General features: G+C 22.7%; 2 protein-coding genes across 6 annotated transcripts in view; one reads left to right on the top strand and one right to left on the bottom strand.

Moving 5' to 3' along the window:
• The window catches only part of LOC122500710 (sorting nexin-17), a 379,406-nt gene that overhangs the window by 100,984 nt on the left and 261,183 nt on the right, over positions 1–17,239 (bottom strand). The gene's annotated exons all lie outside the window — the stretch shown is intronic.
• Positions 1–17,239, top strand: part of LOC122500711 — a 60,373-nt gene that overhangs the window by 17,160 nt on the left and 25,974 nt on the right. The gene's annotated exons all lie outside the window — the stretch shown is intronic.

Raw genomic sequence — 17,239 nt, 5'->3', positions numbered from 1 at the left:
TATAAAGAAATTTTCCCTAAAATAAATGTTAACTAACATAGTTTATACTTGTATTTAAAAAATATGAAAAATTCATTTCTTGAGTTTCGAATCTCGTATTTTACCTCACCATTTTTCAAAAACCTAACAAATACGAAAATATGTTTGAAAATAAATTTGGGGGTACCGGGGATCGAACACGGGTTGGACGGACGCAAACGCAAAAACCTAACCAACTGAGCTAAACTACCAATCGTTAAGAGAAAAAAAATCTTGCCCTCAAGCTGCAAGTACTTTTATTGATTTAGAAAAAGGCGGGTAAATTCAAATTGCTTTTTTATTTCAAATCATGCATTTACTTTAAATTTTATGAACTTTCTTTATTTTTATGTTTGTGTATATTTTTGTATACATTAATTTCAATCTCTTAAGATTAATGCATAAGATAAAACATATTTTTAACAATTTTTGTTAATTAATCATAGAATGAAATTGATTAAAAATAATTATCAACTTGAATGTAAAATATTTTTTATTAAATAAATTAACTCTCGAGTTCCACTAGAACAATCCTGCTGTTAATAAGATTAATTCTAAAATTGTTAAAATTCAATCATTTTTTCCAAATTTTGAGGAAGAATTAATTATTCAAAAATACAATTATATTTCAAAATAATTTTTAAAAGAAAATTAATTAAAATAGAAAATTTCACAAAACTTTTAATTGTTTCTGTTACGGCCGAACTCCGTAACTTTTTATATTGTTAATATCTATTTAATTATACTAAAACTAAAATTACATACAACAATTACACACAACATGAGATTTTGTTAAACATCATAAAAACATTTACACAAAAAACAACCCTTTGTAATTTCACAAAAGGGACATTCTTTATTTTGAATATTTTAATCCAAAATATTTTAATCGGATAAAAATCTAATTCTATATAAATAATAGATTTAATGGAATTTAACATTCCTTTAAGTTTCACAATTTTGAGGTGAAAAACCTAAGAATATAATACGGTATTTCTTAATAAACTAGCAAAATTGCGCGCTAAAGCGCGCCTAAAATTTCCATTTTTTTGTTCAATAGTGAAATAAAACTTTTAAATTACAATAATGTAGTGAATAGAGAATTCTTAAAGGTAAGTTTTATTATTATTGGTATAATTATAAATATGTAAATTAATTATATTTTTTGAAAAAATAGTCATTTTTAGGGGTCATCGGGGGGAGTCTAGATTACCGAAAATATGTATCACATGCTTTACGGACGATCCCTTATAAAAAATGTAATTTAAACAAATTTTTTAGAAACTTTGTATAAAGGTGTACTTTTTATAAAAAATGAAGAAAAAATTATAGCAAGCATTATTTAAATTAATTAACCCCTTAACAATGTAGTCTAAATAAGATTATTATGCCACAAATATGTTAAATTTTGTTTTTGTAACATTAACCTGTAAAATTTAATTTTACACGCAGAAAACTGTAAACTTACGCACTTGTATCATAAATAAGTATTGTATTGGAAAATATTGCTCATTTCAAAAATAAACAAATTACAAATAATTATTTAGTAAAAAATGTGAAGTCTGGACCTATGGAACTAAAATATTCATAACTTCGTCAATTTTGCTTCCATTGACTTGAGAATTGCTCTTTTTTAAATTGTTATTATGAAAGTATTTGAGTTAAGTATTTGTTAACAATTAATTTTGACTTCAGATAATTAAAAAGTAATCTTTAATTTATCTGAAGTAATCATAATCTAAAAATCGTTTTTTTGCTTCTTAGGTGCTTTTCTTCGCGACGCATCACATATACATTATTTATTCTCCTTGGCCACATGGTTCGAGGATCCTCATACATATTTTTATAATAAACTTAAATTTATTTACGAAGAATCCATTATTATTCCAAATTTATATTTACATAGTTTTATTTAAAAAATGTAAAATTTACAATAAGAATAACAAAATTTTTTTTAACAAACCATAAATGTATGAAAATGATAGATGAGGATTAATTTTATAAAAAATCTAATTAAAAATGTCCTTTTTTGAAAACATTTTTTACCATTTAAAAGAACGTAAAAAAATCTTTACAGATTAAAATTTATTAAAATTTATCAAAATAAAAATAATTATTATTTTAAATTTAAAATATTCAATTATTATTTTATGTATTTTTTAATAAATAATTTAATATTCTAGAATTTTTTTACAATTACATAGTGCAACAATTTACCATAGTTTAAGATTATATAATGAATTATTATATTGGGTACCTTTTATAAAGATAATGAAAATTTGTTTTTTAATATTTAAATTATACAAATAACAAATTTACTTTTTGTAGAATAAAAAACATTAACTTCTTCCTTTAATCAATAAAATTGTGTGAATATATTATTACAAATATACATGACTGACAAAACTATGGAACTCTTATTAATATTTCTAAAACTATTAAATAGAAATATATTTATTTTCTATTTCTAAAATTACTAAATATTAAAAAAAATTTTGCTAAAAACAAAATTTGTAGAATTTTAAAAAATTAGCTATCGTAATAGATTTTTTTATTTAAAAAATTGCATATTAACATTATATTTTTTAATAAATACTTTCAATTATTCAATAAGTTTTATATTTTTGACACACCTTGTATAATATTTCAAATATTTTCAATGATATTCTCTCATAGAATGATTTTCAAACTTTTTGAACAGGTATATGTATATATTGTGTACATTATAAGCTATATTTTCAAAAATATTTTCAATAATTCAAATAACACCCGATATACGTAAAGATCTAGCCTTTCATGGGTTAACTTAGTTATTATTGTCGTCAGTACTGTTTCAAATTCGTTCAAGTGAGGTTGTGATCCAGCATAATGGATGAATTAGGTAAATAATTAGAATGGTTTTTTTATTTTATATATATATATATATATATATATATTTAAATTTTTTTATTCTTATTTATTTATTAAATTTTTTATATATAAAAATTTATCATTGTTCCATTTATAATTTTAATATTTTTATTTTTAGTAAACTAATTTAATAATTTGAAAACAATTTACTTATTTGAATTTTTTTAATTATTAATATTAGTTTGTTATTTACCCAAATTTATCATAAAAACATATATTAATGTAAATATAAAGTGTTTCAATAAAATTTCTCATTAATAGCAATAAATTTTTCTTTATTACTAATTTAATTAAATTTAAATAAATGCGATTATTCATTAAGTTTTTTTTATTAAATAGCATTCTTATTTAATTTTAAGTAAATTTTTTGAAAAATGTTCTTTTCAATATTCCGAATAGTGAATACTGTTTGATTTTATCACTTTTATCTAAAAAAATTATTTTTCAAGACATTTTATCCCTTCTATATATAAATTTTTTAAATATTTTGGACAAAAGAAAATATAAATGTATTACGATTTATTCATGAATCATCTTTACTATATATATATTTTTTTGTTTACATACCCGTCTTAAGCTTATCTAGCTATACGAGTATATTATTAAATATATGTATACGCTTTTGTTGGTAAGAAGTTCTGTCAATGAAAAATCAATATTGTTTGGAAGATATATAACTGTAACGTTATTTGTTTGAGTCCAAATTAAATATTATAATACTAAAATAATAAATATACCTATTAATTTTTTAAAAACTTTTTAATACTTTTAAATAATTAAATAATGAATAGTATGAATTAAAAAAATTATTTGGATTATAAAAAATAAAGATAATAATATGTATATATAAAAAATCATAAAATTATTTTTATATAATTGTTATTATATTATTATTAAAGAATCTTCATATTCTTCTATGCATTTTGTCTGCAATTTGAAGTTACTTGTTTGCATCATTTTGTCTTTTTATAATTTTTTCTTTATAAAATTTTTTTTGAAAGATGAAAAATTGTGTAATTTTTTTTATTTATAAAAATATTAGAAAATTATTTTAAAACTATAATTAACTACAAATAATATTATATTGTACTTTAAATATAAGTTTTAAATTGATGATATTTTTAAGAGATGAATAGAAAAAATTTGTTTATTTATTTTTATATTTATAACAATTTTTATGTAAAATCTAAAGTACTTTTTAAAAAAGGACAGTTTATTATAACTTTTATTTAGTAATTACCTATTTTAATTAAAAATAAAACTTAGAATTTAAGGGAATTTGAATCATTATGACGTCACAATTTTAGATCAAATGTTCTAAGCAAATTGTGACGTCATAATGGTACAAATGTCCTTAAAAACATTTTATAAAATAATAAAAAAATTTATATAATTTTGGTTACAAAATGTCCATCATATTTTTGGTTATAAAATTTTTAGTGCTTTTGAAAAAATTTAAATAATGTTATAAATATTATAAAATATATGTATAATACTCACGTGATTTCACGTGAGATTTAAAAATAACATTTTGAATTCATTCTTTTTTGTATACAAATTTTTGACTTACGGATTTTTAAAATTTGTGTTTTTTTAAAAGTACCTAAACCAATTTTCAATAACTCATAGATGTAAAACTATTTACTTAAGAACAATGTTACAAACAGAATAAGTTTAGTTTATCTTTAATTTTAATTAATGTTAACAAAAATTTTTTTTTCCATATTGAATAAACAATGACATTTTTTAGAAACCATTTTTTTAAGTTTGGACCCATTTTTTAAGTATTTTGTAATTACACACTTAAACTTTATTAATTTTATTAAAATAATAATTAATATAATACAAATATTCATTATAATATAATAATGACTTGTAAATAAGTAAATCAATAAATAAATATTAGTTTTTTCAATAAGAATTACTTGATAATTAATTTTTAGTATTTTTCACTGTATTTTATTTTTTTTAATTATTTAAAGAAATGTTTATTATTTAAAAAGATTTATTGATTTAATTTAACTTTTGATTTGTTGCGCTAATTTTTGAAATAAGAAAAAAAAGAATTACTTAATATTTTTTTCTTTAAAAAACATCTTATTTTCAATATATAAAAATTTGCAACATGTTGTAATTTCTAGAATTGCTTAATGTGCGATAATTATCTGATGCATCTCCTGATAAAAACGAAGATGAAGATGATTATTGCTTGAGAAGCTTACCTTATACACCATCAGAAGTATTTGATAACATCAAGCATAATGATGCTACAGTGTAAGTAAAATTAATTTAGTATAATTTAATTTAATTAAAATAAATAATCTTTTGTAATCAAAATTTATCAATAAATATTATTGACTGAATCCATTTCAAATCAGGCAGGTCGACTAACTTCAAGTTATAGATTTTGCTGTCGCTAAAATATGTTATTGTACATGAAAAATAAAGAGACACGTATTTTTTTATTTTTCAAAAAAGATAAATTTAAAGAAGTTACGCACATTTGAACTTTGAGTGGTAAAACTCGAATGAATAGTGAAAAAAAATTGTTTTGCTTGTCATTTTTTTTCTTTTGAGTATAATTTAATTTTCTTTCTTGGGTCTTGTAGATGGTCTTGTCCTCTTCAAAATTCAGTTTGAAATTTGAAAAAATATTTAAAATTATAGAAATAGGGGATGATTTTCTGAAAATAAATAAGATCAATTTTCTCAAAAACACCACCTTTTTTTCTATCCAAATTTTTACTACAAGTTCTTAAAATAATTATGAACATTTCCTGTGAATTTCAAGCGGGCTAAACCATTCTGGCAATCAGGAGAATTTTTTTTTGAAATATCTATTTTAGCAAATTTTCAAATTGTTAACTTGCATTTTTAAAAACAAATGAATCACTATAACATTGTTGTCGTGAACGTTAACAATTTAAAAATTTGCAAAAATAGATATTTCAAAAAAAAATTCTCCTGGCTGCCAGAATGGTTTAGCCCGCTTGAAATTCACAGGAAATGTTCATAATTATTTTAAGAACTTGTAGTAAAAATTTGGATAGAAAAAAGGTGGTGTTTTTGAGAAAATTGATCTTATTTATTTTCAGAAAATCATCCCCTTTTTTTATAATTTTAAATATTTTTTCAAATTTCAAACTGGATTTTGAAGAAAACAAGACCATCTACAAGACCCAAGAAAGAAAATTAAATTATACTCAAAAGAAAAAAAATGACAAGCAAAAAAAATTTTTTTCACTATTCATTCGAGTTTTACCACTCAAAGTTCAAATGTGCGTAACTTCTTTAAATTTATCTTTTTTGAAAAATAAAAAAATACGTGTCTCTTTATTTTTCATGTACAATAACATATTTTAGCGACAGCAAAATCTATAACTTGAAGTTAGTCGACCTGCCTGATTTGAAATGGATTCAGTCTATTAATATTACTTTTTTTTTGTTATATAATTTATTTTCAATTTAAAAAAAATTAGTGAAATCGTCGCTCAAATAGACGAAATTGAAGGTACCAGAACATTTGGTACTGGTGACGAGACAAAAAACAGAAAACATATTTTTGTGAATAATAATAGTGGAAGACGTATTCAGATAACATTATGGAATGAATCCATAGAAAAATTCAAATCCATTTTTAAATTGGGCAATGTAAGTAAATAATACTTTGAAGTGTTTATATTTTAAAGTATTTATACATATATTTATATTTATCATCTTTTATGTTTAGAAAATTCACATTGATGGTGCATATGCCAAAGTAGTGCCAAATAAAAAATGGAACTCCGGAAATGTTGCTTACGAATTAATTATTACCGACACGACAGTAGTTCGTTGTGAAGCTGTCGAAGAATCTTTAGAATCCAACATACCAAGAGTTGAACTGACAAACATATGTCATGCTTCAGGATATATAAGTAAATAATTTTATTTTTATTCAAAAGTAATTTACAAATTTTATAATTGTACGTACTATTTTATGTATACTGTAAAAAGAAATGTACTAATTTAGTACCAATTTTGGTACTAAATCGGAATTTGGTTCTGTTTTAATACCGAAATCAGCTATAATTTAAAACCTTTTTTTACAGTGATAAATGGAATTTTTAGAAAGATTTAATAAACAAAATATAAAATTAATACTTTCTCTACAAAAAAAGAAATTCATTTGCTTATATTTACTAAAAAAAATATTTATAAAGTTAACAATAAATAAAAAAATATTTTTTAATCTTTTTTACATTTTTGTTTTTGTATAATAAAAACATTTATAATTAAATTTATAAACTTCTTTTGCATTGTCTTTTAAATTAACGAAATAAATTTTTGTATTGTAAAGTTAATATAAAGCATATGAAATAATATTTTTTTTAAAAATTTCATTTTAATTAAAATAGTACGTTGTGTCTAAAACAATTCACAAAATTTATAAAAACTAATAAATGTCTTATAATAATACTGAATATATATATGTAACTGTCCACGAGAAAACAAGGCTTAGGTCCAAAAAATCAATTTTGATTTTTTATGGTAATCGACAGATTTTATGTTGCTTTTTCAAATGCAAAAGTCAGAAGTTAAAAATATCAATTACTTTCGACAATATATCGTTTTAAAGATGGGTATGTCAAGCGTAGTTAACTTCAATAGTAGTACTTCAATCGCTCGCCCTGTGAAATTCACGTTTGGGAGCTAAGCCTTGTTTTCTCGTGGACAGTCACATATATATATATATATATATATATATATATATATATATATATATATATATATATATATATATATATATATATATTTATATATTTATATTTATATATTATATATAAACATAATTGTAATTAATTATTTTCAGTCACTAGTGGTTTTATAAAAACAGCGTTTGTGGATACTAAATCTTTTAAAGAAGGAGAAACAAATTATGGATTGGGATCGATTACTGATGGAGTTAGTAAATTAGAAATCAAAATTCTGAATTACAAAAATTCTATCAAATTAAAAAAGGGAACTGGTGTATTTATTAAAGGATACTTAACATTTCCAAGTAAGTATGAATAATTATTAAAAAATCTAATTAAAATATTAGAAGTAGTCTATAAATATATAAAAAAGTAAAAATAATTTATAATAATAATAATTTATTAACAACTTTTTAGATGGAAAATGCCTTTTACAAGTCCAAGATGAAAATTGTATTGCAGTAACTAATGAAGGAAAAATGAAATTCGATTCTTTAATAAAAGGGACCAGAAATATTTATAAAAGACAACATGAAGATGACACACATCAAAATAATAATAAGAAGCCAAGAACGGAATAGTTGTTTGCTTAAAGTTACTCAAAGGTTTCCTAACTATACAAATAGTTAAAACGTAATAATTTAATACAATTGTTTAATTGTTTACATACATAAATTTAAAAAAAATAATGACTCTTAGAAATAAATTTTTTTTTATTATATAATTTCGAAAAATATTAATTAAACTATTATTTATTTTGACAAATTCATATATGAATTAAAAAAATTTCTGTTATTAATTTTGATTTCTATAATAGATTAAATATTTAGTTTGAGTCACTATTACTTATTTTGACAAATTCATATATCAATTAAGAAAATTTCTTGTATTAATTATGATTTCTATAAAAGATAAAATATTTAGTTTCAGTCAAAAATATTTTTAAATTTCTTGTTTGTATAATACTATATAATGTATGTAAATTGAAGTATTTGTTATATTGTGCAATAATTATAAATATTATATGTATTTATGGAAATTATTTAAATACATAAATTTGAAAAAATTAGTGACTCTTAAAAATAAAAAATAAAATATTATTATATAATTTCAAAATTCATCATACTATTATTTTTTTGACAAATTCATATATCAATTAAGAAAATTTCTTTTATTAATTATGATTTCTATAATAGATGAAATATTTAGTTTGAGTCTAAAATTTTTTTCAATGTCATGTATCCGTAATACAATATAATGTACGTAAATTTAAATATTTGTTATACTGTACAATAATTATAAATAATATAAAATATTTATGCAAATTGTTTAAATACATAAATTTAAAAAAAATAAATGAGTCATAAATAAAATTTTTTTCATTATATAATTTCGAAAAACATTAATTATAATATTATTTATTTTGAAAAATTCATATATCAATTAAGAAAATTTCTGTTATTAATTTTGATTTCTATAAAAGATAAAATATTTAGTTTGAGTCTAAAATTTTTTTCAATTTCATGTATCCATAATACAATATAATGTACGTAAATTGAAATATTTGTTGTACTGTACAATAATTATAAATAATATAAAATATTTATGGAAATTGTTTAAATTCATAAATTTAAAAAAATTAATGAATCAGAAATAAAAATTTATTTATTATATAATTTCGAAAAACATTAATTACACAACTTAATTACATTAAGTTTATTTATTTTGACAAATTTATATATATATGAAGAAATTTTTTTTATTAATATGATTTCTATAATAGATGAAATATTTAGTTGGAGTCAAATTTTTTTTACATTTCTTGTATGTATAGATTTTCTAATATAATATATGCAAATTGTATAATATTATATACAAATCATGTGATATATGTCAAATCAACATAAAAATCCAAGAGATTGAAAATTTTGTCTCATTTAAAGAAGTTTCTTATCATAATGACTTGTAAATAAATAAATGAATAAATATTAGTTTTTTCAATAAGAATTAATTGATAATTAATGTGTAGTATTTTTTGTTATTTCCATTATAAGTATTATTTTTATTAATTAAAGAAATATTTATTATTTAAAAAGATTGATCGATTTAATTGAACATTTTGATTTGTTGCGTTAATTTTTTAAATGAGAAAAAGAAGAATTATGTTATATTTTTTATTTTAAAAAAATCGTAATTTCAATATATAAAAATTGTAATTGATAATTAAAATCATGTCAATTTTTTTCATCTTTTTAATAAAAAACTTTAAGTTTTATTAAAAATTTTATTTGACAAATCAAAAATATGAAAATGTTTAAGTATATATGTGAAATTAACATAAAAAATAAAATACTGATTCTATAACAATTTATTATTTTTTACATATAAATTTTTACTTACTCATGTATTGTTATCAAAACACGTTCTGTAACTACGGTCAAACTTGGACAAGTGAAAATCCAAGACATTGACAATTTTGTCTCACTTAAGGAAGTATCTGTATTTTAAAGTTTTTGAACTTATAAAGGTTTAAGTGTAGATTTGTTTTACGTAATTATTATTTTAATATTTATTTAGCTTATTTGCTATAGAATTCAAAATTTATAAATTTTTGTTGAAATTACATATAGGCACGCACAGTGGCCTAAAACTCTCATATAGCTGGACAAAACTGTTTCTTTCAAATTGCTTCGATGATTTTTTTAAGAAACTTAGTACTCGGGAATTTTTAAGGTCACTGATTACAAATTTGAGATCAATTTTGAAAAATTCGAAATGGCGAATCCAATATGGCTGACTGAAATGTTAAAAAGATTAATTGATTTCAATGAATCATGGTACATATTAAAAAGTCTTCAAGCTCGTTGATTAACCCTCCGTCACACACCTATGAAATAATTACACCATTACACACGTTTAGAGGGAATCCCTCACCACATTGAAAAATAAGCGGCATTACAAAATAAACGAAAAAATCAACAAAAATTTAATTTTATCACAAACTTACAAATATGTAGTAAATAATTCTAAATTATAAAATTTATTTACGGTCTCAAAAATAAAAATTAAATACATGAATGCACATCTTCGAAAGAATTCCACTTTACATGTAAAAATAATATAACATTAACAAATAAGCAAAAAAATCATTAAACAATTCATTTTAATTATATTTATAATATAATTTTGTCATTAACCAACAGTGGAACAAAAAATATTTTGAAAACTTGATTTTTTACTTAATATAACCTTACTTTTTCGGGTTTTTTCTGGCTTTCAAACCTCATAATTAAAGATTAATTATGTTTAAACTAAAAGTTTTTTTTAGAAATGTGTTGAGGAGGAAATTGTCGAAAGGTATAGAAACTGATTTTATTTTGCAATGACGAAAACAAAAATTATTTAAAAAATACTGAAACCGTAGAGAGAATCCTTCCCTAGGTGTGTGATGGAGGGTTAAGAATGTCAGATCAGTTTTAATATATTACAATTTTCAATAATTTCTGTACAACTTTAATTTAATTTCAAAAATAATCAGAGTCAATGTTTGAAGCGTTTTGTCCATAATTCGAAATTGTTCAGGAATCAATAAAAACTGTTATTTTGTAAATGTTAATATTTTTTTAAATTCTGCTTTTTGAATTATATTCTACTAACCTATAAGCTAAAAAATTCAATGTGAGTAATTTATTATCTTTTTAATATAAGAAATAAAAAAATAAATTAACGTTTGGACTTATGCTGTTTCTGCACAAAATGAAATGAAAAACACAACAAATTTATAGAGTCGAGTAAAGTATCAAAGTTTTATTAAACATTTAATAACATTTATTTAAAATATTGAATTTGAATAATTTTCAGTAACATTTTATAATTTATAAATAAAAAAATTGTTTTAAGAATAAATTTAACTAATTTTCAATATTTTCTAATTTTAAAATAATTCAGTCACCACAATCACTATTTGCTTCCCTTGAGTGTTTTTTATTTATAATATAAAATGTTTAATATAAATTATTAAAATATGTTAAGAATATCACAAGTAAATATAATAGTACATTATGCAACAAGGGAGGTACGTCCGAGTTTATGTACCGAGCACAATATTGAAAAACGAGTCGTAGCACGAGCGAAGCAAGTGCGAAGACGAGTTTTTCAATATTGTGCGAGGTCATAAACGAGGTTACCTCCCTTGTTCCATACTTTGCTTTATACAACAAAGGCGTATTATGGTTACTCTATGCTACCTGTACCGGTGCATGCTAAGTTCTCCCATATAACCCAGCTGGTTAATAAAGTAACCATTATTGCCCTAGGGAGATAAAGGACCTGTGAGTGACCTGTGAGCGGTCAATAATATACCCTTTATCTCCCGAGGGCTATAATGGTTTCTTTATTGACTGCTGGGTTATAAGGGGGAACTTAGTACGCGCCTGTACAGGTAGATAAAGTGACCATAATACGCCTGAGTTGTATAAAACTTATCATGGACTTGTGCTGTTTCTGCATGAAATTAAATTTTAATTTTTTTTTTAAAGGTTTAGAGTTTAATCACTTATGTAATATTTTACCAGATTGTAGAGTAGGGTGGTCCAAAAACAGAAAGTCGGAATTTTTTTGCTCTCACCCTCCAGGATTAAAGTTTATTGAAAATAAAAATACCCCTATTTTTATGTTGGTAATAAATTAATATTAACCCGTGCCTCAAAGCCCCTTAAATTTCCCATGTATTTTAAATGGGGAAAAAACGATTTTTCGTTAATTTAATATAAAATCTAGAGAAAAAATTTTTTTTCATTCGGACCAGGATGTTTTTCTTTTAAAGTTCAAGAAATGTAGTCCTCTTACATAATTAACATTTTTAAATTTTTATATATTTTATAGATTTTTGAAAAATCTTCAAAAAAGCAAAAAACGGTAATTTAATATTTGTTATTAGCTATTATCATTTTTTCTCATCGATTGTAATTTAATTGGTTTAATGAATTTATATTCATTATTTTTTTTATAGATTCATAAAGCCAATTGTAATATAATAGATGAGAAAAAATGATAATAACTAATAAAAAATAATAAATTACCGTTTTTTGCTTTTTTGAGAATTTTTCAAAAATCTATAAAATATATAAAAATGAAAAAAATTGTTAAATATGTAAGAGGACTACATTCCTTGAATACTTTTAAAGAGAAACATCCTGGACCGAATGGAAAAAATTTTTCTCTAGATTTTTTATTAAACTAACGAAAAATCGTTTTTTCCTCATTTAAAATACATGGGAAATTTGAGGATCTTTGAGTTACGGGTTAATATTAATTTATTACCAAACAAAAAAATAGGGGTATTTTTATTTTCAATAAACTTTAATCCTGAGGGGTGAGAGCAAAAAAATTCCAAATTTTTGTTTTTCCCATGTATTTTTGGACCACCCTATTGTAGAGCTTCATTTAAAGATAAATTTTCAAAAAAAGTGAATTTCGAAAAAATGTACTTATCCGTTTTCTGCACAAAACGCTTCAATTATAATAAATTTGCTTTGTAACTGTGCATTGCACTGACCTTTTCGATCAATTTTCTTCGATTTGGAACATTTTTCAAAATAAGAAAAAATAGACTTATATCTCGACACACGTATGAAAAAACAAATTTCTTTAAAGAATAAACAAAAAGCAACTGTTTGCTTTGATATTGGCACAAAAAGGATGTATGACTATAACACACACTTGACATTTGTCAAATTTGATTCCTTTACTTTTTATCAAAAGTTACACAGGTGTGTCCATAACCGAACCTCTTACCCTACTATTCTGAAATAAAATTTCAATAACTCACAAATTAAATTTAAGATGGCAAATTTGTTTCAAACAATTATTTTATATGTAAACATTAAATTTTTAAACTAAATCTGCTATATTAGATGTACCATTATTAAATTTTTAAAAAACTGTCTTTATATTAGTAATCAGCGAGCCAAAGAAACTCAGGATAAAATATTTAATTAAATTCTAATAATTTTGCATTTCTTCGCGTGTATCATTGGATAACATCTTGTTCAATTGAAGTAAAATTTGTCAATCTTTTATAGCCATAAGAATAATTTCAAATGTTAACCATATTTAATTAACAAATATTAGAAAATATTAGTATAATATTATATATAATATTTTTTTATATTATATATTTTATTATATATTCTAACATAAATTATAATTTTTTTAATTTTGTCAAATTGGTGCAAATTGATTAGTTATACCTTTTTCAAGATATAGATAAACAATAAAATGTTAACATTTTTTTTAATAATGTATACATAATATAATTTATCTAATATTTAATATAATAATAAGTTCATAATAAGTTACAAAAAATAAAATCTATTTAGGTAACATTTCGACAACAAAATAACATTTAAAAAAAATATATATATTTATTTTTTATTACTGTTGAATGTTAAAAGTCACTTATTATAATAGTATTTATATTATAATTAATATAATTCTATTCATTATATTTATTTTATTAACAAGTTAAGAGTGATAAATTTAATTTCTCTTGAAAATGTTCTAAAATCGATAAATGTAAGTTTGCAAACAATATCTAATTTGATATCTTAAGATCTAAAGTTTGAAAATTGATAAAAATTGTATTAACTTCAAGTTATAGAGGTATGAATAAATGAAAAAATTGTTCAAGAGAATTTAAAATTACTTCGAGTTACAGAAAACCACATTTTTAATTTTAAACTTTTGACCTGACAATTGACCTGAAAATAAACTATGGTGTACTTGTTCACATTATTACTAATAAAATAAAAACCTTTTAAAAAATACGGTATTTGTTATTAAAAACTAACATTAAAGAAATAAATGCTTAGACTCAGGAAAATATAATTTAGAGATAGAAATACAATAATAAAGTAATTTTCGCTCTCAGTTAAAGGATATTATATAAAATACTCTTTTTTCTGCAAATTTGTCTCTCTCTGTTCAAGGAATATAACATAAGTTCTTCTTTTTTCATCAAACCTTGATTAAAGAAAAATAAATATTAAAATATCATTTTTTTCTCTCTATGTTATAGGGACACTGAAATAGGAACCCTATTTCTGTAAATTTATGTTATTTTCTTTAAGGAATATGAAATAAGATTTTCTTCTTTTAGTTAAATTTTCTAACTCACTTTACTTAAAGAAAATGATATAAAATACCCTTTCTCACATAACGCACAAAATTTAATATTTTTCCTTCTTCTTCAATCCAAAACAAATAACATTATAATTTCTTACTTTACCCAATTCGCATATCTATTCAATTTATAATATATATAATATCATTATGACATAAATATATTATCAAAGTATCTCATGAAAAACAATATTTTTAATGTATAATTTTTGCGGATATTTTAAATTTTTGACTACAGCATTATCTAGGACTTGAATTTTTAAATTTTCTTTAGATTTGACTCTAGAAAAACCAACATAAACTTGACCATGACCAAATGCAGATATAGGTAGAAATATTCCTACTTTATCAAAAGACTGTCCTTGAGATTTATTGATAGTCATTGCATAAGCAAGTCTGATTGGAAATTGTCTTCTAACCATTTTAAAAGGAAATGCATCTTCTGAAGGAGATAAATCAACACGAGGAATAAAAACTATTTCACCTTTAGATTTTCCAGTAATTATTTCTGCAGCAATAACGTGTTTCAATAAAGATTTTACAACTAATCGAGTCCCGTTACATAATCCTTGAACCAAATTCATATTTCTTAAAAGCATAATTATACATCCTATCTTCAAGCGTTATTTATGAGGAGGCATACCATCTGGTGTTAAACTATTTAAAAATTCTACTGGAACAATATTATTTACATCTTTTGGATCATCATCATTTACATGTAAATCAATACTATAATAAATTACATCTTCTCCTTCCAATTTTGACAAAATGCGATCATTTATGTCTAATACTTCTGAATTAGTCAATGAAAGAATACAAGAAGAATAAACACTCACATCATTTGGATTTATTGAGGACCCGTATATTTCATCAATTAAATTCCCATTCGATATCAAATCCTGTGGAATTTCTAAAACATCATTTTCTTTTTCAAACGTACTTTGAGGTTTGCCATCGCCAACATTCAACAACCAATTTGAAAACTCAATCTGATTACCATGTAATCTAACGTTCACATTTAAAGACTTAGTTTCAAAGTATTTCCACAATTTACTATTTTTTACACATACCTCAACAATGTGAGTGCGACTACCATGTGGAACAATTGGCAAAGTTTGTCTAAAATCTCCTGAAAGCAAAATAACTTTACCTCCAAACGGTTTATTACATTTTGTAATATCTCTTAACATACATTCCATTGCTTGTAAAGCGTACTTAGGTGCCATTGTAATTTCATCCCAAATTATGATTTTGGCACTTCTTAAAAGTTCAGCATGCTTTGACATTCCGCTTATATTACACGTTGAATTTTCATTGATTGGTATAGGAAATTTGAACATAGAATGTGACGTTCGTCCACCTTTTAAAAGATTAGCAGCTATTCCTGTCCAAGCAACTGATAAAACTACCATTCCTTCACTTTCGACTGTAGTAATAATTGTATTGTGTAAATAGCTTTTACCACTTCCTCCAGGCCCATCAAGAAAAAAATATCTACTACCATATTCATCATTATGTACGGCCATCATAACATCATTAAAAACTTGCCGTTGTTTATCATTCAAACTTTCAATAAGAGAATTAGCTTCTTCTTTGAGCAATTGTAATGTTAACGCATTATCTTCTTTACCTACAGAATTATAATCTTCAAGAACTTTTAGATAGATTTTCGGTAAACCAAAATGATGTAACGTAAATCCATGAAAATTAAATACTTCATTAATTAAAACTAATGATTTTTGATGCGATACTTCCACAGGTAAATTATTATCAAAAATCATGTGTTCTTTAAATTTATTCCATAAATCAACAGCATTTATAGGTAAACCAAACACACATATATATGCAAATAAACGACAAAGTTCTTTAGGAAATTTCATACTCACAGCTTCAGTCAAACAATCATCCCACTCATTATCGTTTACCATCAAATTTCTTGCACGCGCTGCGTCTGTATAAGTATTATATGTAATACCTTCAAATGTTCTTATATCTTCAAACGATTCAGCTCCACGTACATAAAGTTGTAAAATTCTCAAAAAATATCTTTCAATATCTTTTGGACTTACAAAATACATTCGACAAATTATAGGTTTTGTAATTCGTTCTCGTTTTTTCCAAGTTTTAGATGACTCAACAAAAACATACTTATGTGGTATTTCAGAATACAAATATTTGCGTGCCTCAGGATCTTGTCTATTTAACTGAAACCATGCTGTCAACGTTGTATTTTTGAAATTGTCAATTGCAGTTTGTTCCATTCCTTCTTGAAAACATATTGATTGTTGATTGGGCAAACAATGTTTGTACAGCTAATCTATACGTTGCATGTGATTGCTCGTGCATATTAAATTCGTGAAGTCTATGCATTGCTTCTGGTGCACACACATAGC

This window comes from Leptopilina heterotoma, unplaced genomic scaffold, assembly GCF_015476425.1.
Source record: "Leptopilina heterotoma isolate Lh14 unplaced genomic scaffold, ASM1547642v1 Lhet_190, whole genome shotgun sequence".
Classification (NCBI taxonomy): Eukaryota; Metazoa; Arthropoda; class Insecta; order Hymenoptera; family Figitidae; genus Leptopilina; species Leptopilina heterotoma.
This window is presented reverse-complemented; position numbering and strand designations above follow the sequence as displayed.